General features: G+C 45.9%; 1 long non-coding RNA gene and 1 other non-coding gene across 5 annotated transcripts; both read left to right on the plus strand.

Moving 5' to 3' along the window:
- Positions 1–10,592: 10,592 nt before the first annotated feature.
- On the plus strand, positions 10,593–23,150 carry LOC138847283 (uncharacterized). Of its 4 annotated transcripts, none has more exons than XR_011385036.1 (6): positions 10,593–10,656; positions 10,962–11,112; positions 13,534–14,877; positions 17,221–17,383; positions 19,092–19,498; positions 21,019–23,150. It is a non-coding gene; the product is annotated as an uncharacterized lncRNA (long non-coding RNA). The 4 variants fall into 4 exon arrangements; XR_011385032.1 differs by lacking the exon at positions 10,593–10,656 and having other exon boundaries at positions 10,666–11,112; positions 13,534–14,140; positions 14,787–14,877; XR_011385027.1 differs by lacking the exon at positions 10,593–10,656 and having other exon boundaries at positions 10,666–11,112.
- Positions 12,361–12,467, plus strand: LOC127484981 (U6 spliceosomal RNA). Its single transcript, XR_007912186.1, has one exon. It is a non-coding gene; the product is annotated as a U6 spliceosomal RNA (small nuclear RNA).
- Positions 23,151–23,457: the final 307 nt, after the last annotated feature.

Genomic DNA, 23,457 nt, shown 5'->3' on the forward strand with positions numbered 1-23,457 from the left:
TGGCACCTATGGGATGCTGGCTCTGCAGACAGTGGCCTTACTTGCTATGCCACAGTGCCAGCCCTAAGCCACTAAGTTTTAAGATGGTTTGTTGGGTAGTAAGAGATCAATGAATTCTTTCCTATTGCCTAGCAATACTCTGAGGAAAATGAGTCATAAATAGACAAAGTTTCTAATGTACAGAAAGGGAGAAAGGCACGGAGAGTCCAGAATCACCATGCATCAGGAGAAAGAAAGGGTTCAGAGATGTGGAAACTTAATTACTGTCACTGACATTATTTGCAATGAATATGTATGTGCACAGAACCCTGGAAGTTTTTAATTGGAGAGGATTTTTAGGGATCATGAAACTTAACCCATTTTTAAAAGTAAAGAAACTCAGAGAGTTAATTTACCTGGGCAGGATTCTAGAGGCAGAATGAAGCACAAACTTTCAAACTTTCACTGACTGCAATAACTCTTTTCTCAAGGCATATATAATAAAGCTCACCAACTTAGCAAGATACAAGGAGAAATCAAATAAACAAAGTCAACAGCAACAGCCGCATCAACAAAATTACCCATAACCCCCCTGGCCATTTCTAAAAGTAGCTGTGTATGCTAAGCCTGTATCTATCTCCATCTCTTTGTAGAATAAAGACCCCCATCCCTGGTTCTTGACAATAAAGGGGGTGGAATAATTAGTCTCAGATATCTTCTTGTTAATTCACCACAATCAAGGGCAAATTTGTGGAGTACTTTCCATTTGGCAGTACCTGTGCTAAACACTTTATGGATATTATTTCATTTTAGGCTGCTTTGAATTTTTTAAATAAATGAAGTAGTAAGATAATTTAAACCTACTAAAAGGCACCCATATTAAAAGTATAGCTCAATGAATTTTGACAAATACATAGGCTTGTGTGAGCTATAATGAACCATAAAGAAGATGTAGAAAATGTTCACCCCCACCCATTCTGTAATGTTCCTTTTAAGAAAATCCTCCTCCCATGGTGCCCTGGCAACCCCTCCAAGCCTTTCTGTCACTATAGATTTTTTGCCTCTTCTAGAATTTCATGTAAATGTAAAAATACTACCCAATGTGTAGTCTTTTTTCACTTTCCTAATAATGAAAAAGTTGAATGTGTAAAAATATGTGAAATTTGTTTCACAACATAGGGATTTAATAAAAGAGATATTTTATAATTCTTGTTTTTTAAAAAAGATTTATTTATTTGGAAGGCAGAATTACAGAGAGGCAGGGGAAGGGGAGAGAGAGAGAAAGAAAGAGAGAGAGAGAGAGAGAGAGAGGAATCTTCTATCTGCTGGTTCATTTCCCAAACAGCTACAACAGCCAGGGCTGGGCCAGATCAAAGCCAGGAGCCAGGAGATTCTTCCAGGTCTCTCACGTGGGTGTAGGGGCCCAAGCACTTAGGCCATCCTCCACTTCTTTCCCAGGCCATAGCAGGGAGCTCGATTGGAAGTAGGTCAGCTGGGAGTTGAACCGGCGACCATATGGGATGCTGGCACTGCAGGCAGCAGCTTTACCTTCTATGCCACCATGCAGGCCCCCATATTTTCTAATTTAAAGAAATCACGTATCAAAGTGTGCAACTGAAAATGGTATGTCATAATCACTATATTCATAACTTTTGAGACAAGGGAGGTGGTAAAGCAGCAAATGCGTAACTTCCCTGGGTTCTACACATCTGAGAATCAGATGCAGGGGAAAATCCCTGGGACAAAATAAATGTTTATAAGAATGCTTGAGTAATCACCTTTCAAGGCTTTTCTCATCATTAGGGCAAACAAGCCATCAAAAAGTGAAACTAGACATAACTAAAGCTGTTTAAACAGAAAAATGTATAAAAACTAATAGGGAATAGTAAACAGGTTAATAGTAGAACCACTACTGCATGTTGAAGCCGGGTGCAGAGTTCAGCAAATCTTCCTCCAAACAAGAGCAAACTGTAAAAAGTACTAAAAAAACTGTTTCAGGTCTCTTAAAATCAACCAGAGATAAACAACAAATTGTGAAGTGTTTATTCATAAAAAACTGAAAGACCATTGGGAATGAATGAGTGGAGTCTATAGACATCTACAGTCTTCTTGCTTGGGATGGTCCTTTCCTATTATCTCGTCCAAAGTCCTGGTCAATGCACTCATTTTAGCAAGGCAAGACTGCTATGGAAACCAATAGCTTTGCTGCCAGAGAGGCATGACTTCATTTGGACTGGAAAACCAAAACTCCTTCCCATAACATTATCAGTAAATGTTGCATACGTGGTAGGAAATGAATGGGGAATTCCCACAGCTCTGCTAACCTGAGTTTGTGGTACCAGTTACAGCAAAGTCAGACAAATCAAAAACCTAACAGGGAATTCCTGGAAATAAAATAATCACTTCAGGACTAGATAAGCTCTCTGTGCCTCCCTCCATGACTAAATATGAAACTGTGATTACAGGAGATTCTTGTAAAGTAAAAGCTGAGGCATACTTCAACGCTGCCTGAAACTCAGCTTTCAGCAAGCTATGCAGACAGAGGATAATACCTAGGAATAAATAAAAGAAGAAAAAAGAAGTTTTGATCAGAGTTATTAGCGGCTACATATTCAAGGAGACAGATTCTGTAAACTAAGCCTGAGTGATTATCACTACCTCTTGGAAAAATATCATAATCTGCAGTCATTGCAATAAATCTTCCAAGATGTCCAGTTTTCAAGAAAACATTGTGAGATATACAAAGAAACAGGGGTAATGTAAGCCATGTTCATGAGAAATAATAGAAACAGCCAAGTATATACAAATGTATGCTGTACACAGAGACTTCGAAGTAGCTCTTTAGTTCAAAAATTAAAGGAAAATATGACAATAATGACACTCAAGTAGAAATTCTCAATAAAGGAAAAGAAACAATAATAAGGAACAAATAGAGACTCTAGGATTTAAAATTGCCATAACTGAAATAAAAAATTAAGTGGGCAGATTTGGGATTGCAGAAGAAATAATCAGTGAATTTGAGATAAATAAATATAAATTAACCACTCTGAAGAAAGTGTAGGGAAATAAATCAAAGAAAAAGGAATAGAGCATCAGACACATGGAGCAACATCAAACAGATCATGAGAGTCCAGAAGGAGAAGAGAGAGAAAAATATCAGGGAAAATAATTAAAGAAATAATGGATGAAAATTCCACAAACTTGATTAAAACATTAATATACAATCCACAAAGATTAACAAATGCTAAGCTGGATGAATATATTAAATCTCCATCTACATACATCATAGTAAGATTACTGAAGACCAAACACGAATAGAAAATCTTAAAAGCAGCAAAAGAAAAATGACTCATACAAACTGTGGAACAATAATGCAGCTAATGCCTGCTTTTAGATTTGGAATAATGGAGGCAAGAAGGCAGTGGCAGGACACATTCAAAATGATGATACAAATTCTATACCCAGCAAAACTACCTCTCAGCAATTAAAGTAAAATAAAGACATTCCCAACTAAACAAAGATTGAGAGGAATTATGGCTAGCAGACTAAAATCCTGAGGGAAATGACAAAATAAGGCAGGAGATTATGCAGTAGTAAAAAAATAACACCAGAAATAGTAACCACATAGTTAGATATAAAGAACTGTAGAAATATATACTTTCTTATTTCTTCATTAAAAAATTCCATCACATGTGTAAAGTGATAATTATAACTCTGTATTGTTATATTGATAAAAGCTATATGATGATAGTTCAAAGCAAAGTGAAGAAATCAAGCTATATTGGAGGTAGGAATGATATTTTATTGAAGTTGTCAATATTGACATGAATTATATTGATAAATTAAGATCTGTTTTAATCCCTAGAGAAAACATTAAGAAAATAACTATAAAAACCCAACAAAATAATTAAAATGATACAGCAGGGGCTGGTGTTGTAGCACAGTGGATTAGGTCACCACCTGTGATCCTGACATCCCATATGAGCCCCAGTTTGAGTCCTGCTGCTCCACTGCTGATCCAGCTCCCTACTCATGTGCCTGGGAAAGCATTGGAAGATGGCCCAGGCTCTTGGGACTTTGCCTCCCATGTGGGAGACCCAGATGGAACTCTCAGCTCCTGGCTTTGGGCTGGCTCAATCCTGGTCATTGCAGTCACATGAGGAGTGAAGCAGTGGATGGAAGATCTCAATCTCTCTCTTTCCCTCTCTCTCTGTAACTCTACCTTTCAATAAAGAAATACATCTTTTAAAAAACATACACCCCAAATTTTTTTAAAAGATTTACTTATTTATTTGAAAGGCAGAGTTTCACAGAGAGAGAAGGAGAGGCAGAAAGAAAGAGAGAGAGAGAGAGAGAGAGAGACAGGGAGAGAGATCTTCCATCCAATGGTTCACTCCCTAATTGGCCGCAACGGCCGGAGCTGCGCCGATCCGAAGCCAGGAGCCAGGAGCTTCTTCCAGGTCTCCCATGTGGGTGCAGGGGCCCAAGGACTTGGGCCATCTTCTACTGCTTTCCCAGGCCACAGCAGAGAGCTGGATCGGAAGTGGAGCAGCCGGGTCTCGAACTGGTGCCCGTATGGGATGCTGGCGCTTCAGGCCAGGTCTTTAACCCACTATGCCACAATGCCAGCCCCCCAAAATTTTTATTTAATCTGAAGGTGGCAGAAAAGTAGTAACTGAAGAACAAAAATGACATGAGCCATATTTAAAACAAACAGCAAAACGGCAGACATAAATCCCATCATATCAATTATTATAGTAAATAATTCATTAAATTAAAGAAACACTTCAGCAAAAACATAGATTGTCAGATGGAATACACAAGAAGATTCAACCATAGGCTGACTATGAGACAGGTTTTAGATTAAGATACAACTGGATTGAAAGTAAAGGATTGAAGAGATGTATTATGTAAATACTATCTATAAGAGAGCTGGAGAGGATCTATTAATAACAAACAAAATAGACTTTTAGAAAATAAATATTAGTAGATATAAAGAGGGATAAGCAAATGTAACAATGTTAAATTTATATACACATAACAACAGAATTCTAAAATACACAAAGTAAATATTGAGAGCCTTGAACGATAATATAAATTGTTCATTAACACTTCAAAATTTCAAATCCTTTCATATTGATAGAAAAGGTAGATGGAAAATTAGTAAAGATACAAAGATTAAATAGAACAATATTTATCTACATATTCTAATTGACATTATAGCTTACCCTACAGCAGCAAAATATATTCTCTCAGGACCATGTGAAATGTTCTCCAAAATAGACCATTTGATAGGCCTCAAAACAAATTTTCATAACCAAATTATGAAAATGAATGAAAGTGAAAAGATTACATATACAAATTTATAGGATGTAGCTAAAAAAGTGCTTAGAGGGAAAGTAAAGTTTTAGTAATTTTATTGATTTATTTTATTAGAGAGAGAGAGATCAATCTTCCATCCACTGGTTCACTCCCCAAATCCCCACAACAACCCGGACTGGGCCAGGCTGAAGTGAGGAACCAGGAACTTTGTCCAGGGTTCTTATGTGGGTGGCAGGAATTCAATTACTTGAGCCGTCATCTGCCTCCCAAGTCATGCATTGGTCAGAAGTTGGCTTGGAAGCAGAGCAGGGACTTGAACCTAAGCATTCAGTTAGAGTACCCAGTGATCCCAAGCAGTGACTTAACTCTGTGCCAAACACCAGCCCTGGAAAGCTGTGGCTTTAAACACATATGTAATGTTACAAATGAGAAACAGCTTTATTGTGAGAGTAAATCCTAGAATTTGTTGGTTTAATGTTGGTACCTCTTTGCCAATGATTTCTAACATTTTAAACTCATGTAAGTGCATTTAATATATATGCATGTGTATAAACACATGTTCTATAAAATGTTTTATACAAGAAAGGTCACATAGATATCAGCATATTGAAGTTATAGCCACTTGTGAGGCACTGGGTTGAGCATTCTATATACATGATCTCATTTATTATTTACCATAATCCTATATAAAGTATTAAGAAAAATAAAGTTTAGAAATTTATAGCTTAACAAAATTCGTATCAAAATGTCAAATCCATATCAGACCTGGATTCAAACCCAGGACTCTTGAAAGCAAAGCCAGTGCTCTTCATTCTGCTCTAACCGCCTCCCTTTCTGGATCTCAGTGATTTTTGCCTTAATTCTCAAGACTCTACATTTTGTGTGTTGTTCTCAGCCATGAAGACTAAGACGAGGAATTACTATTTATCATCTTTGCAGACATATGATATAGTTTTGCAAATCCCTGTAGATTCTTTCCTTGCCAATTTTCCATTCCTCAGTATGCATAACTTGGTTTACTTTGGGTTACTATAAAATAGATTGTTTGCCTGCCATACAAGGTATGTACTAATTCATGTAGCGCTGGCTTTACTCTTTCTGTTCAGACTTTTGTGTGTCCTTTTGAGACTTTTGAGTCAGTATACCCAACTTGGATGTGAACTCCTAGCAGTTAGGCACTGTCTGAGACAGGCATTCACATTTTCGTTTGAAAAACAGTGGAGGGGTCGGCGCTGTGGCTTAGCAGGTAAAGCTGCCGCCTGCAGTGCTCGCATCCATATGGGCACCGGTTCAACTCTTTGTTGCTCCACTTCCGATCCAGCTCTCTGCTATGGCCTGGGAAGGCAGTAGAAGATGGCCTAAGTCCCACCCATGTGGGAGACCCTGAAGAAGCTCCTGGCTCCTGGCTTCAGATCGGCCATTGTGGCCATTTGGGGAGAGAACCAGCGGATGGAAGACTCCCCCCCCCCCCCCCCCGCCGCTTCTCCTTCTCTCTCTGTGTAACTCTGACTTTCAAATAAATAAATAAATATTTAAAAAAAAAAAACAGTGGAAGCACCCATATTCTGATTTCATAAGGAAGACTGTGTATGAATAATAGTGGCTAGCAATATTGCTCAAGCACAAAAAAATGTGAGACCGAGACACATTCTGATAACATTGTTGGGATGAAAGAGTGAAGTAAAATCCTCTTTCAGATGTATGGGATGCCTGCAAACCTCGAACTCCTATATTTGGTAACTTATAAATAGCAAGGGTATATTTTTTAAAAAGATAAAAGTTGTTATTTGTCAAGGATGGCCATGTATCAGATGATTAAAACCATGGATCTGACTTCTTTTTAGGAATTTTTTTTTATTTATTTGAATGTCAGGGTGATAGAGAGAGGTAGATACAGAGAATAAAGAGAGAGAGAGAGACAGAGAGAGAGAGAGATCTTCCATTTGCTAGTTGACTCTCCAATGGTCACAACAGCTGAGACTGGGTCAGAGTGAAGCTAGGAGGCAGGAGTTGCACCCTGGTCTCCCACGTGCGTGGGGGGACTCAAGGATGTGGGCCACCCTCCACTGCCCTTCCAGGCACATTAGCAGGGAGCTGGATCAGAAATGAAGTCACTGGAGCTCAAACCAGCACTCCAAAATGGGATGCTGGCATTGCAAGTGTGGCTTAGCCCACTGCACCACCACAGCCAGCCTGTGGTTTTTTTTTTTCATAAGTGAAAACAGACCACAGCAAAAACTTGCTTCATAGTCGTTGCTAGGATGTTCTTCTTTGGCTAAGGAAGTGGAATTTGGAAAGGTTTTTGGCTGTCTTCTCATCAGTTCTCTGCTCTCACAGATAACATAGAAGCCCCCAAAGGTGCGGTCGTCAGAGGCAGGAGTAGAACGTATTTTACTTGCCCTTGAATTCCCTCAGGTAGCACAGGGAAGGGGGCCTTGCCCAAGAGCCCCAGCTGAGTGCTAGAGGGTGCTGCTGAGCATAGATTTCTCAGGGTGGGGGTCATACTTTCACCTTAGGAGAGGCATACATCCCTCATGGAAATAAAACTCTCTCCAGGACCCGGGAAGGCCTTTAGCCACTGCTAAAGCGTTCCTTTACTGCACTCAGTACAGACACTGGGTGCTTTTCCACTTGGGTCTCCATTTGGGGTTTTCACTCCCAAGAGAGGAGGCACAGGAGAAGCTGCAGCCAACACAGAGAGGACTCCTTTCTCCCCTTTCTCCTGGGCCGGATGACCTTAGACAAAGGTCTCTGAATAGCTTCTCTTTCCAGCAACCCAGGCCCCTGATTTTTCCTATCCATTTCTTTTGAAACTGGTCACTCTCCTAAGGGTGACTGTTCCTGAAATAGACACTGAGAAGGTGGTGGTGAAACCGACCCTATCACATCCCAAATGTTATCTCTTGTGCACTCCACACTGCCCTTTGTTCTCACTCTCTCTGCTTGCTGTTGCTGGCTCACCCAAGGCGGGCCTGCTTTGCATCTCTATGGCTGAGGTCCATTTGAGTGTATTCAATTCTTCTCCTTTCTCCCCTCTGAGTATCTTTTTCTTTGCCCTGATCATCTTTCTTTGACAGAATTGACCCCAAAGGTCTCTCAGATTATTCAAGGGCTGAGCCCACAGAGCAAGGGGAGTTGTGTGGCTGTTTGGATGAAATCCTAGGTAGTTTGGGGTGAAAGGCAAGACTGTGGAGGTGATGTAGGAAGAGGCTGTTTTGTCACATTGATCAAGCCCAGCTTGAGGGTTCTGGGAAGGGACCCCGTGGCTGGTAGCACCCCTGGACACAAGCATAATGCCCTGACTGTACTTGCTTAAGTTTCCTTGGTTGGTTTTGTCTGGGTCATTGGGTCCTAAGAGGAGAACAAAGATGATTACCTGAAGAGAGAGCACCAAGGCAGGTGGTCCCCAGGAACCAGAGTGAAGTATGAAGAAAATGGAAAACCAGAATCCTTGCTGTGAACGAGGCAAAGTCATTGCAGGCGTGGGGAGGAGGGAGTGATTCCATGTGTCAAACACATGTGGGCATAAAATCTCCTTCCCCCAAAATATCCTTCTTTTGCACATTTCAAGATGGCCGTTCATCACAGGAAGAGCTCTGAGAAGCTGCCCATTTATGAGGGAAATTTACATCTGTAGAGCACAGCTGAGGAGTGCAGTAAACAGGATTTTTCTAGATCCCCTTATCTGCCTTAGTTGGATCTAAGAGAGATTGTGTCGATATCCATGCCCAAGAGATTGCCACGGGGTGTCACATGTTCTTTCCATGACTGTTGTGGGGAGACTTCATCTTCATAAAAGACAACAGCTGTTCACAGCATGTTTCTCCCTCTTACTCCCCTAAGAACCTCAATCCTCTCTTTCTGTAACTCAAAATGCTATTGAAGCTTCAACCATCTGGACTTCACTGTGAGTTTCAGATTGTGTCTGGCTTCTGTGTACATTTGCACCTTAGTATATTTCTGTGCTTTGTCTTCTGTTAATCTGTCTCTCACCAGTTCATTTCAGCACACTCAATCTGAACCTTTAGAGGAAATTTAAACTTCCCTGTAGAGACAGGGACAGGAACAGGTGAATGAGCACCAAGCTGTGTCACGGAGATCAGAGGAGGACAGAATAAGATTTCAGTCTGGGGCTAAAGCGAAGGCTCAGAACCAAGTTCTGGGCTTCCTTTTCTTGGTGCATGTGATATGTACCAGGGACTGAGAATGTGACTTGGGGAGCTGAATGACCTTTTCTCTCCCCAGCCTCTCACCAGGGCTCATTGTGTCCAGGTACTGGGAGCCAGGCAGTTTCCTGTGTCCTGAAGGGATCTTGTTCCTTTTGTTGGCGGAATCTTTCCCCGTAAAACCTTGGGCAGGCAGACTGAGCTCGAGATATTAGAGGGAGCAGGAAGACTGAAGACACCCGACTGATGTTATTATTTTTGTCAACAACCGTGATTAGCTGTCAATGGCAATAACACAACAGTGTTTTCGTCTACATGAAGATAGTGTGGCAGAAGTGGTGAGAAGTGGAAAGGCAAGATAGAAAAGGGTTAAAAAGAGGAAGGGGATGGAGAGGTGTTCTAGAGAGAAAAAGAAGAGGTCACTAAAAGGGCCAGTTAGAACAGCAGAGTTCAGTTCTTGAGGTGAGGCACACCAGTAGCCCTGAACACACAGTGCAGACAAAGTCCTTCCTGTGCTGTCCACCACCAGCCCTAAAGCATGCGGGAAACACCCCCGATTGCTAAGTTTTTGCATATCTGCAATGCTCACAGCATCTTAGCTAAGGGTCTGCAAAAGGGGTAGGGCAGGACACAAACACAAATGTCATATTAAATAAAAATTACAGGAGGCCATTTATTTTGGCCTGAGTGTCTGTACTAGGTTCCAACAGACCAGGCTAAAAATCAAAGTGGAGTCACTCATGCTGAAGTTCCATGTCTCCCCCACTGAAATTAAACTGCTTGTCTGAATTTCTGAGAGGTTAGCCTTGAGAGATAACAGGCAGATTCCCCACACAGGCCAGCTTTGACTGGTGTGATGATGAAGTTCCCTCTGCCCTCATCCTTATACGGGAAAGGTAAGCTGATGTGGACCATTCAGTGGTTTTCCTGTTGTCTGTCTCCTTGTCCCTGTCTCACCAGGAAAACAACTATGAAACCAGCAATCTGCTTGGAGTTTTCTGTTTCTGCTTTAGATGTAGGCAGGGAGAGAGTCAGCAAGGAGGAGCTGAGGTCGCCAACCACACTGGGAACACCCACCCCACCCTTTTTATGCGGCTCCAGTGGTTTCATTGCTTAGAACCAGCACCTGCTGCAAATGACCAACACAGCCTCCACTGCACTGTGGTGATGCTCTCCAGCTCATTATAAGGTCATTACAATGAAATCACCATGGTTGACACACCTATTCCCACCTTGACAATCCTCAGATTTTTCCAGCAAAGGCAAGGAAATGGGCAGTACTGAAGCCCTGCCCAACCCTCTTCCTTTTGAATACTAATTTAAGGCCCACCCGAGACACCCCTGCTGTGCCTCTGGCTCATACACAGAGAGGGAGCCCCAACCTTGCTGGGCGCGACTCTTTCCTGCGCCCGCCTGCTTGCCTTCACAGTGTGATTTCATTTTGCATGTAAGAAATCTTGCTTCTCGGGTGCCTTTTCCCTGTCTTGTCCTCAGATTCTTTTCTTGCATTGGAATCTGGACCCAGCCATCACGACACTCGGTTCAATTGCTTCCTGTCTATGAAGCCTACCTCGTCCGCTCAGCTCCTCAGAACACTCAGTCTACTGGGGTAGTCCAAAGACGTTATGGAAAACGAAACTACAAGGTGAGTTTACTTTGCTGCAAAATTCTTTGAAATCTTTGCATGTGGGGGGTTTTCAAAAAGTTCATGGAAAACATGTATTATGGGAAAAAAAAACCTGCAATGGCAAAGAGGTATTAAAAAGTGCAGAAGTGCTGGTGGCCAGGTCACCAAGTGTGCTTGTAAGTTTTGCAGGGTCTGTTGCCTGGCAAAGGTTGCAACTGGTCCTTTGTCCTGCTGGTTCCGTGCCGTGGCCATTAACACCCATCCTGGGCCCTGGGACCACCTGGCTCTAGAGGAACAAACCTCACTGAAGCGCCTTGGCCAGCTTTTTTCTATTTTGACTTCTCGCCAGCTCCCTCTTCTCCAGGGCAACCACACACACAAGGCCGTTTTGCAATTTATGTTCATTTTGTAGAGGCCAGCCTTCTCTCCTCTTTCTGGCCTGGCCGTATTAGTCTTGGATGGCCCCAGGCTCTTTCAGCCTCAGAGCTGGCAGGGCCTTGTTATGCCAGCTGGGGAAAGACGACACACCTGTGGGTGTGCGAGGCCGAGCAGGGAGGTGGCTGGGCAAGTGTCCTAATGAGTCGAGGGTGACACAAGGCTTGCCCGCATGACTTCATCCATTTCCTCTCACCACGCAGAGCAGCTCGGGTGTTTGTGCAGCTGCTGCTGCCCCTGTGGGAATGGCCTGTCCTACCTGCGGGCCGCCCCTCTGGCCTCCAGGTGGGCATCTGTCCCCGAGCTCAGGCGGCTCTCGCTGTCCGGTGGACAGAGAGCACTCACGCCACTGTCTTCTCTTCCTAGCGTTCGGAAAAGGTGTTTTCAATCAGAAACCCAGGAACAGATGGGCTGTGGTTTCAAGCACATGGTAGAAACTGGCACCAGCCATCTGAAGCTGAGGGATTGTGCTGTGCCGTGTCTTAACGGAGCAGAGTCCTCCCGGGATGTGGAAGTGCTGTGGCTGCCCCGGCTTCCTGCTCCAGCTATTGTCACCTCAGCAGGCGAGCTGGAGGAGAATGCTGACTCACCCCCACGTGCTGTCTCCAGCATGGAAGATGCTGACCCGCTGTCTGCAATCTGTTGTTTTCCGGGGGCTGGGAGTGGGGGGCGGGGGGGAGCAGGAGATGCTGAGTCAGCAGTGGTCCTTGTGTAGAGCCCAGGCCCTTCTGTAGAACTGGGGGCTCAGGAGCCTGCAACTTAAAGAACGTGTCTTTCTCTGTGTGAAATAGCCCTTCTTCTTCCTTTTTTTTTTTTAAGATTTTATTTATTGTGCTCTCTTCTGCAGCATATATACTAAAATTGGAAGGATACAGAGAAGACTAGCATAGCCCCTGCACAAGGATGGCATGCAAATTCGTGAAGTGTTCCATATATTTGGCAGTGTGGCGTAGCAGGTAAAACTACCGCCTGCCGTGCCGGCATCCCATATGGGCGCCGGTTCAAGTCTTGGCTGCTCCTCTTCCGATCCAGCTCTCTGCTATGGCCTGGGAAAGCAGTAGAAAATGACTCAAGTCCTTGGGCCCTTGCACCTGCATGGGAGACCTGGAAAAAACTCCTGGCTCCTGGCTTCAGATTGGAGCAGCTCCAGCCATTGTGGCCAACTGGGGAGTGAACCAGCGGATGGAAGATCTCTCTTTCTTTCTCTCCTCTCTCTCTCTCTCTCTCTGCCTCTCCTTCTCCGACTTTCAAATACATAAATAAATCTTTAAAAAAATATTTTACTTATTTATTGAGAGGCAGATGTACAGAGAAAGGTCTTCCGTCCACTGGTTCACTCCCCAAATGGCTACAAAGGGTCAGAGCTGGACTAATCCCGAAGCCAGGAACCAGGAGCTTCCTCCAGGTCTTCTATGTGGTGCAGGAGCCCAAGCACTTGGATCATCTTCTACTGCTTTCCCAGGCCATAAATAGAGACCTAGATCAGAAAAGGAGCAGCTGGGACATGAACCGGCACTCATAGGAGATACCAGCGCCACGGGCAGCAGCTTTACCCGCTACGCCACAGCGCCACCCTGTGAAACAGCTCTTCGAAGGGTATCCCAAACCCCATCACCTCTCTCAGGGACAGAAAGGATGCAGCGGTCCCAGTGGGCTGGTCGGCCAATCGTGACACCCGGTAGCATGCTGACACAGAGCTGGGGCCAGAACCCAGGGGATTCAACCCTGCTTCCTCATCACGTCCCAGCAGAGTCTGGGTAGGAAGTACGTCTTGTGAGCACAAGAAAAGCCATTTGGAGAAAGCCTAATGAGTATTAGTCATGGCCGTTTCCATCAAGGGACACTCATAGTAGCGTGGGGTTACCAGGGGCCGGGGCCACGTGGAGTCACTTTGAGACATGAAGTCTGGGGAAGCGTGTCTTCTGGGATTCAGGTCCCTAACCCAGGGTTCTCAAACTGTGTTCCATGGAGCATGTGGCTTAGAAATCATTTTTATGTTTCCAGGTTCCATTGCAGGTTAATGGCTCAGAAGTATCTGCTGAAGAGAACTCTCAACTCAGCCTCAGGTTGTGCTTCTCAAACTCATCTGATGACAGAATGCTGATTCTGCAAAACAGCTGTGGCTCACCGTCTGGTGGAAGCTCCATCGTAGATGTTATGAGATGCCCTCCGGTGCGATACTACGTCCTCTTTGAGATGAAAAGTGAATGATCCTCAGGCATCCTGACCTGGCGTCATTTGAGTGGATGTGTGGTTTGCACACTTAGGGCTGGATTTGCAGGCCTCTCTTACCTACTAGGAACTTAAGCTCACAGAAGCCTTAAGAAGGATTGGGGTGGGGGTGGGGAGATTGCCTTTAAAATTAATTTTCTCATGTCGATAGTGAAAACTTCAGAGCCGCAGTATAGCTCACCCATGCTCTGAGACTAGAAGTTTAATCCTTTTCAAAGGTTTTCCATCAGGACCTGTTGCTCTGAGGACTACTTAGGAAGTCCCGGTGAAGAATCAAAGGCCTTGACTCCACTGTTCTCCCTAGGAATGGAGGCACTTGGTTCTGCTGCCAGTGAACAGAACACACAGGGATTACTTTAATATCCAGTCTTGGAACACAGTGAGTGTGTGCTTCTTCACTGGGTTCATTCCTGGCTTATGTTGCACATTCTGGGCTTTCTACGTGCAGAAATGTGTGAGCTGAGGTGTGGAGACGCTTAGGCAGAGCTCCAGACCGGGTACAGATCCTTGCAGGTGCTCCGGCCCTGGATGAACAGGATTTCCCCCGTGGCTCTTCACACTTGGTCTTGCAGACACCGCCTCTCTAGATCAAGCCTCTGCGCGCTCACAGCGCCGGCTCTTCTCGCCATCATGTGTCACGTGATCACTCTCCACTCAATCGTCCTGCGGTGTTTTCTTCTCCTGGACAAATTCTTCTGTGCCCTGTAGCCTTGGCTGGATGTCCAAAACCAGGCTTCAAAATCCCGATAGGACATGCTGTCCCCTTTCAGTTACACTTGCCATGGTTCCCAGTGCAGCCTTCGTGTTGGGCAAGGCGTCCTTACCACCTGTTCCAAGGTCTGACGTGTAGGCTAACCCCTCTTTTTCCTCCCCTAGCTCACTAACCTCTTTCATGTCTGCTGCAGATTTTTTTTTCAAAGGGGAGGCAGGTGAAAATGGAACTCAAGGGATCATGGTGGGTTCTACGATAGCTTCGATTTTCCAGTCTTGATCAGTTTACCAAGTTGGAATGCATTTCCCTATAGCCCTGCTTCTGTCACACCTCTGGGATCTCACAGCAAATCACGGACACACAAGGTGAAAGATCTGACTTCAAAGGAAACGTGTTCAGTGTTGGTGCGTTTGCTTCCTGGTGTTCCCTCTCGAGTTACCTTTGATTGACTCCTATATACAGCAGGAGGCACAAGGTGCCCGGCAGTCACTCCCCAAGTCACCCTTGACACACATGCTTGTAATCAGAATGCAAATCCCTTGTTGTCTGTGTGGCCAATGTGTGCTCCATTATGGCTTCCACTATAGACTCTTCTAGAATGCAGGGACCTCTGTGTGCTGCAGTAAATATGTGACTTCAATAACTCCATAAAAGTCATTTGATTAAATCTGTATTACCTGATGCTAGAGAGACAAGCATGGACTCCGTCAACTACTTTGTCAACAGGTTGTCTATACATTTTTTAAAAGATTTATTTATTTATTTGAAAGGCAAAGTTACAGAAAGGGAGAGGGAGAAGCAGAGAGTTGTCTTCCATCTGCTGGTTCACTCCCCAAATGGCTGCAATGGCTGGAGCTTAGCCGATCCAAAGCCAGAAGGCAGGAGCTTCTTCCATGTGGGTTGAGGGGCCCAAGCACTTAGGCCATCTTCTACTGCTTTCCCAGGCCATAGCAGAGAGCAGGATTGGACGTGGAGCAGTCGGGACTTGAACCGGCACTCACGTGGGATGCCAGCACCACAGGCAGAGGCTTAACCCACTACGCCACAGCGCTGGCCCCAGGTTGCCTATTTCTTTGACTGATTTTCCCCCCTGAAATTTCCAGCTGATCTGTGTCCTGGAGACCCAATCTGAACATGCGGGGATAGTCTGTGTAAGAGAATTGCCCGTGCATTCATTTCTTGGACAAAATTTTTATAAAGTGACATTCTTCCAGTGTGCAGAAATGTCTCCAAACACTACTTTCCAAGGGCTGAGCTGGGATGGGCTTAGGTGGTGCTTAAAAGCAATCACCCAAAAGGAACTCTGCAGAAACCACAAACTAATTTGCAAAGCGCTTAGAAAAACAGTTGCTTCAGAAGTGCCCTAGGCACTCACACACATTTGCAGGGCTTGCGGGAGTTGTGCTTCCTCCGTGATGAACTCCATATGTCTCTGGTTTTCTGTTTTGCATGGGACCCATCACCTCTTCTTTGTTTGCTTGGCTCTCCTCCTGGATAGCAGGTGCACTATCTGGATGGCACCTGGAGAAACAAACAGAATGTCACCCAGAAATGACACAGCAAGGGAAGTGCCTGCAGAGCCATGCCTCGGGGACTCAAGGGGGGGGGGTGTCTCCATTTCAGAAAGCCAGTGATGGAGGTATGGCTCCAAATTTAGAAACAAACAGGAAATGTGAGCCCATAGTTCACACCTTCCTGTGAAAATCTTCTGTATTCCTGCCTGGGAGTTGCCAGTTCAGTATTGCTGGGAGCAAAGAGTGTGTGAGCAAGATTTAAAAATATTGTGTAATGGACCACCTGGCTTTTATAACAATATCTGACCCTGGACTTGGTGTTGGAACTTAGGCAACTCTTTTAAACTGGGATGTATCTATTTGGAAGGCGACTGAAGTAGCTGTTAGCTGGAGCCACCTGGATAGGGGTGTATCTCCCTTTTTGGTGGCAGTCTTTGAAGTTGAGAAGCATTTTGTATTGGATCTTTGTGGAATTTGAAGAGGTGGTTCTGGATACACACAGATTACAACTATGATGACCTCTATTTTTAAAATAGTGCTTATTATATGTATAGCAGATACAAGTAGTCAGATGTTATTGAAGTCTTGTGGAAGGTGTTGTTAGTAGCACCTGCTGAGACTACTTCAAAAAGTTCATGGAAAATGTGTATTGTGAAAAAACTAGGCATGGATTTCAAGATTTTATGTTTTTTGGCACCCAAATAGTTTCAGTTCCTTTTTTTTTTCATGAAGTTTTTGAAGTACCAACATACTTAGCTGCAAGGAAACAGGGTTAGCGAGATGGGGCTAAAAGATGCAGAGTGGACACCTGTCCACAGGCTGAGGTTGACCCAAAGCCCTCTACTTACCTGCCTCCCGGAAGGTAGCAGAAGGTAAGGTGGGAATTAGGCCAGCTGAGGTTCTCTGCTCTAAACTGGATGGAGCGAGAGTTGTGAGGTCAGGCCCTGGGTAATTGGGCTTTGCTAAGGTGAAGCCTGGAGAACGGCTGTGGTTGATAGACTCTGGTCCTGATGGGGTTCAGCACAGTTCCCAGCAAAGATTACAATGGCAATAATAATTTCCACTTCTTTAGTATTTAGGACGTGCAAACTTCTTTTTTTTTTTTTTTTTTTTTGTCATCTTCCATTAACTCTAAAATAATCCAATGAGAAAAGTACTATTTTACCCACTTTGCAGATTAGCAATGGCACCCACTCTGTGCAAGCAGGGACTATGTATATCTGTTTTTTCCAGGTTCTGGATTGCTGACGCATGCTCCAGCTCCGTGGGTCTGGAGATACTTTCGCCCTGTGCTTTGAAAACAGCAGTGTATTCTCTGGCAGCCGTTCCCAACACGGTACCTGCCAATCACAGGGAGTTCTCTAATTTCGGTGATCATCGTGCAGCAGCAGTCTTGGTAATCTGGGTGTCCTTCGATTCCCATCACTCTATGTTCTCCATAAAACGGCTCCTGGCGCATCCCTCCTGCTGGCTTTCTCCCGCTGGTACGGCTTGTCCGTGACCTTCCACACTCAAAAGCACGTCCTCATGAAAAGCCACAGTGCACGTGACCTCAGATAGTTGTACTCCATGAGTTGCTCAGTAAATGCTAAAGAATTTTAACCAATAATTAAAAAGTTAAACACAGCAAAACATCCTATAGAGCAGAAGGCAATATTTGCATATAGTAAAATAAAACACTGCAATCTTGGAGCAGAATACATTCCCAGGCCTTGCAGACACACGGGTGCTCGTGTGCCCTGGGTCCTTTCATGGAAGGCACTGAGTGCTGGCTGGGGCATCTACTAGCACAGCATACATCCCTAGCAGCATCTGAGACAGCTGCAGCCGGAGGTGACACTCCTCCTGGGCTCAGAAGGAACACCAGGGGTTCTCTGGCCACACGGCAGAGGGAGAGTGGGGTTGGGAGGGAAGGAGAAGGCGCCAATAAGACAACAGGAGCAGCTGTAGACAGGAAGCACGAGGCAGCCCATTGCAGGGGGCAAAGCTCAACAGCCAGTATTTTTAGAGTCTGCTCAGAGGGACAGGTGCAAATGGCAGGAGATGAACTAGAGCCAGACAGGATCAAACCAGGCAGGGTGCTGGGCTCCATGCTAGGAGCAGAGCGTGCACTGTGGAGAGAGAGAGGCCTTGCAGATGAGTGACATGGTTGGGTCCATATAGCAGGAAGTTGATCCCGGAAACTCTATGGGGTATGTACTGGGGACAGCATGGCTGGGGTGGGGAGCCTCTCAGAGACTGACTGGGGTAGGAGGGAGTGGGCGCAGTAGGTTTCACTGAAAATGATCTCCTTTCCATCTAACTTGGCCACCTTCTGGAGTGGCAGATACCGCCTCATTTCATCCACCAACAGAGTCACACTAGCTAGTGTTCCTTGCAGACTTAGAGCGTGTCTGAGCCCATTACCTGGATGACCTTACTTCTTCTTCTCAGTGGTTATTGCCCTATTTTATAGATAGGAAAATTGAGGCATATTGAGATTACAAAGCCTATCCAAGGATAGAATTAATGAGAGTAGTGCCAAGATACAAACTCCAGTGGTTTGGTTCTAGATCCCAAACCCTCTTTTTTAAAATTTATTTATTTATTTTGACTCTTTGTGAAAGAGGGTGTGTGTGAGAGAGAGGGAGAGGGAGAGGGAGAGAGAGAGAGATGTGTATGTGAGAGAGAGAGGGAGAGAGAGAGAGAGGGAGGTGTGGGGGGGGGGGCAGAGAGAGAGAGAAATCTCTCATCTGCTGGTTCATTCCCTAAATGCCCAAACCAGCTGGGCTGGCTCAGGCCAAAATCAGGAGCCTGGAACTCCATCTGGGTCTCCTATGTGGGTGGCAGGGATCATGTACTTGAGCTATCGTCTGCTGCTTCTCAGAGTGCACCTTAGCAGGAAGCTAGATTGGAAGTGGAGTAGCCAGATCTCAAATAGCATTCTGATACTGGATGGGGGCATCTCAAACAATGGCTTAACCCACTGCACCACACACTTTCCCCAGGGTCCATACTTCTAACCAGTACCCCAGTTGTCTGTATTGAGAAACCCATGACCAGAATCCACGTGGTTGCTGAATCATGAAGATTTATGGCAACTTTTTCTTCTTGCCTATTTTCAGGAATTGCGGCCTGTGTTCAAGGCAGCCTGGGGTTTTGTAACAACTGTCATTGGAATGACTAACCAAAGACTGGATCCTTTTGCAGCCAACTTGACTTACCCAATAATGTGCTCATCATCTGTTATCGGGTATTGGCTGCCCTCAGTGTGCTGAACTCTGGAGGAGAGTGCTAAGTACAAGGTGGTTTCCGTCTTACTGAATTCCCAGTCCAGCTTGTAGAGTGCAGAGAAAGAAGCCAGCCAGCACTGCAGGGGCAATGAGAAACACATCTGGAGCCCTGCGCTGTGGAAAGCCATGCTCAGAGGGAGTGGTGATCAGGCATAAGGCAGAGGAAAGCCTTCATTTTCTGAAGAGGCTTCTATGCCGTGCTCACTCACAAAGACAAGGAGATCCTAGCAGAAGTGACGGTAAGCTAATTAAGGGACTTATCTCTATAAAGACACGACTGCCATGTACAGAGAGGAGGTGTAGGGAAATGTCTCAGGGCCATACACACACATCATCCATCGGCCCATTCATCCACTGATGCCTACGACACGCCAGGCAGTATGCTAAGGGGTGGGTGAGAACCACATGGGACCATTCCACAGTAGAGACACCTCTTGCCAGTGAGTATCAGAGAACCCTTCCTCATCTGCTTCTGGTCCTCCTGCTGTGTTGGAAGACAACTTTTGAACAGAATTGGGCTTCATTTTCCTCCCCACTCAGCCAGAGAGCCTTCTCAGCCCTAAATTCTACACAAAGTCCCCTAAGGAAAATCTCAAGCTGTCCACAGGCAGAGCACTGACATGTTGCCTCATTGCTTTGGGCAGTATTGCAAGACAAAGTGCACAAAGCAAATCAAAGCCCTTTCCTGGCCGACACCGTGGCTCACTAGGCTAATCCTCCACCTGCGGCGCCGGCACCCCAGGTTCTAGTCCCAGTCGGGGCGCTGGATTCTGTCCCGGTTGCTCCTCTTCCAGGCCAGCTCTCTGCTGTGGCCTGGGAGTGCAGTGGAGGATGGCCCAGGTGCTTGGGCCCTGCACCCACATGGGAGACCAGGAGAAGCACCTGGCTCCTGGTTTCGGATCGGCACAGCGCACAGGCCGCAATGTGCTGGCCATAGCAGCCATTTGGGAGGTGAACCAACTGAAGGAAGACCTTGCTCTCTGTCTCTCTCACTGCCCACTCTGCCTGTCAAAAACAAACAAACAAACCCTTTCCTTCTGAAATGAAATCATCACCTGTATGTCAATAGGGGCCTTAAGAGTTCCCTGTCGGCTGGCGCCGCGGCTCACTGGGCTAATCCTCCGCCTTGCGGCGCCGGCACACCGGGTTCTAGTCCCGGTCGGGGTGCCGGATTCTGTCCCGGTTGCCCCTCTTCCAGGCCAGCTCTCTGCTGTGGCCAGGGAGTGCAGTGGAGGATGGCCCAAGTCCTTGGGCCCTGCACCCCATGGGAGACCAGGAGAAGTACCTGGCTCCTGCCATCGGATCAGCGCAATGCGCCTGCTGCAGCGCACCGGCCGCGGCTGCCATTGGAGGGTGAAGCAACGGCAAAAGGAAGACCTTTCTCTCTGTCCCTCTCTCTCTCTCTCACTGTCCACTCTGCCTGTCAAAAAAAAAAAAAAAAAAGAGTTCCCTGTCGCGATGGTTGTATTTAGCGTCTTCCAACCTCACTGCAGTCATTGACAAAACACGAGCACTAACTGAAGGTTTAATTTCTGGGAATTGTGTCCTCTCCATTGACCCAAGATAGTCCCACTCTTCTGTGTTCACAGTGGGAGGGAGATGAAACAGAGGCAGAGAGAGGCCCCGGGGAAACAGACACAGCCTACAGGCAACACTGGACAAATGCTCAGAGAGAAGGGTAAATATTGGCTTTGTAGGAAAGCCAGGAGGGTCGTGGGTTCTATCGCATCTTACAGAAGAGAACTCTGTCTCCACGCAGAAAGCCACTGCTGCGCCCAGACTCTGCAGAGGAAGTGCCGTGTGACCTGGACTAGGCCACTGTGGAAAGGCTAGAAGGTGTTGAAGGGCTCCCGGACTTTTGCTGAGAAGACTCGAGAAAGGGACGAGCCAGGAGGTCAATGGAGGGCCAGCGTGGAGGGCTGCTGTCTTTTCTATGGGGGGCGGGGGTGCTCCTTCCAAAGCAGAGGCTGCAGGTGCCCCTTTGCGCAATCCCCTCCCTCCCCAGGCCCTCTGAGTCGGCATTTTAACATGTACCTTTTGCAACGGAGACAGAGTTCATTGGCTTCACGTTCCACACTGCTTCGCCTTTGTGGGAAGGGAGTATTAGGAATAACTGATTCACACATCCCCAGAGAGAAGGAGGTGCTGGCCTTAGCAAAATTCTCAGATGTCCACAGAGCCAAACATGCAGATATTTGGAAATATCTAAATAATCAGTGGACTGGATCCAGTTCTAATTCTCATGCAATAAAGTTAAGTACCTTTTGTACAGGGCACACCACACATATATTCAACATTAGAAGGGTTGGGCCAGAGACAAGTGTGTGTTTCTGCGGGCGTGTGGGTAGCATGCATGTCAACAGATGTCTGCAGGGGAGTGGAGCGAATGTCTGTGTGGGTGTGAGTTTGTGTGTGAAAGTGTATATTAGTATATACGTGGGTGTGCTTATATATTTGAGACCGTGTGAATGTGTGTGCCCGTTTGTGAGTGCAGCTGTGAGTGTGTGAGTGCAGATGTGCATGAGAGCGTGTGCTAGTGTGTGTGGGATTGCACGTGTGTGTGTGAGTTTGTGTGTAAGTGGATGTAAGCGAGTGTAGTGAATGTGCCAGTTTGTGAAGGCAAATCTGAGCTTGTGTGTGTGTGCATACACACACATGCAAACAGATGCACACGTGTCTGGGCTCTCTTGTGGAACAAGAACCTGGATTCCAGCTGGTGACACGGGCAGTGTTTCCTGAAATTGCTTCTGACTCACAAGCACTCCAGGACCAGCAAAAATAACACAAAACAATTCAGCGGCAGAAACTTGGGCTTGCTTCCTTTTGGTTGGTTTACATAAGGGAAGTTGTTGTTGGGGAAGGAACTCATCCGAGGGCTTCCTGAACACAGCCTCCGTCCTGACTTGGGGTGACCCTTTGCTCGGCTGCGTCAGGCTGTGAGCCGGCGTCACCAGTTTTGCTCGGAGCTCCAGGTTCCAGAGCCACGTCCCTGACCTCACTGTGCTTTCCGTGCCGCGGCATGAACATCTAATGGAAACCACACCAGCCTGGGAATCAGCTGTGCTTCAGGCCAGTGAAGCTGTTGGGAACTCAGCCCACTGCCCGGTCAGCCTGCAGCCTTCATCACTGGCCTTCCTGCCCTCAGGGACTGATGAAAGGTGAGGGGAGCGTAGGACATCCTCGCCACAAGCATGACCTCTGTTTTTCTTGGTGTTCACCTTGACATGAAGCAGTGAAGTTAGAGGGCTCTGAGGGTGCTTTCCATTACATGTTTCTTAGATTTCCATGGCTTCTTGCACCATAGCCACCTACAAATGGACAGAGAAAGGACACACTCTCTTTTTTTGACTGTCTCTTTATGCACCACTGGCCCTGAGTAAAATCTGAACTTGTCCCCGGACATCAGCTGCCACCTCTGCCTTCTGCTCTCCCGCAGGGACTGGCTTGGGAGGCCAGCTTCCCTCCCTTCCCCTCGGAAGCCAGCTGCAGTGTCCTGTCCCTGACAAGGCCCAGTGGAGGGCAGCGCACAGCCCTGACCCCTGTTGGAACCCCCTCTGGACTCCACGCACAGTCTCAGCAGTTTTCCTATCGGAGAGTGATGCCGGGATCCTGCTCAGATCTGGCCAGACAGGACTTCCACGGTGGATGCCAACTTAGATTTCCTCTGTCCAAAGGGTATATACACTTGGGCACAGACAGTCTCTCTGGAAGTTTACACCGAAGAACTACAAGAGTACTTCAAAAGGTTCATGGAAAATGGAGTTAAAGAATAAATTTATTTTAGCACAAAAAAATTTGAAATCTATGTATAATATTTTCACAATATGCATTTTCATGAGCTTTTAGAAGACTGCTTGTTGCATAGATGCCTGCAGTTTTTCTTTTGCATCAAAATAAACTTACCATTTTATTAAATTTTTCATGACTTTCTGAAGGATCCTCAAAAGAATCAAGGATAAAAGTGCTTCTCTCAGGTCTGTGATGAGAGCCGGCAGAATCTCATTGCCACTTCACTGAGTCTTTGTCTCTCAGCCATGCCCTTCCCTCTGTGGTGAATATTCACGAAGCACCTGAGTGCATTTAGTGGGCACTGGAGGATACAGGTAACAAACACATGGGGCTTCAGTCAAACAGGAAGGAAGAAATCAAGCCAATAATGACTGTAAAATACAGTGAGTTACAGAAGGAGGCGTGCAGG

This window comes from Oryctolagus cuniculus, chromosome 1 (genome assembly GCF_964237555.1).
Source record: "Oryctolagus cuniculus chromosome 1, mOryCun1.1, whole genome shotgun sequence".
Classification (NCBI taxonomy): Eukaryota; Metazoa; Chordata; class Mammalia; order Lagomorpha; family Leporidae; genus Oryctolagus; species Oryctolagus cuniculus.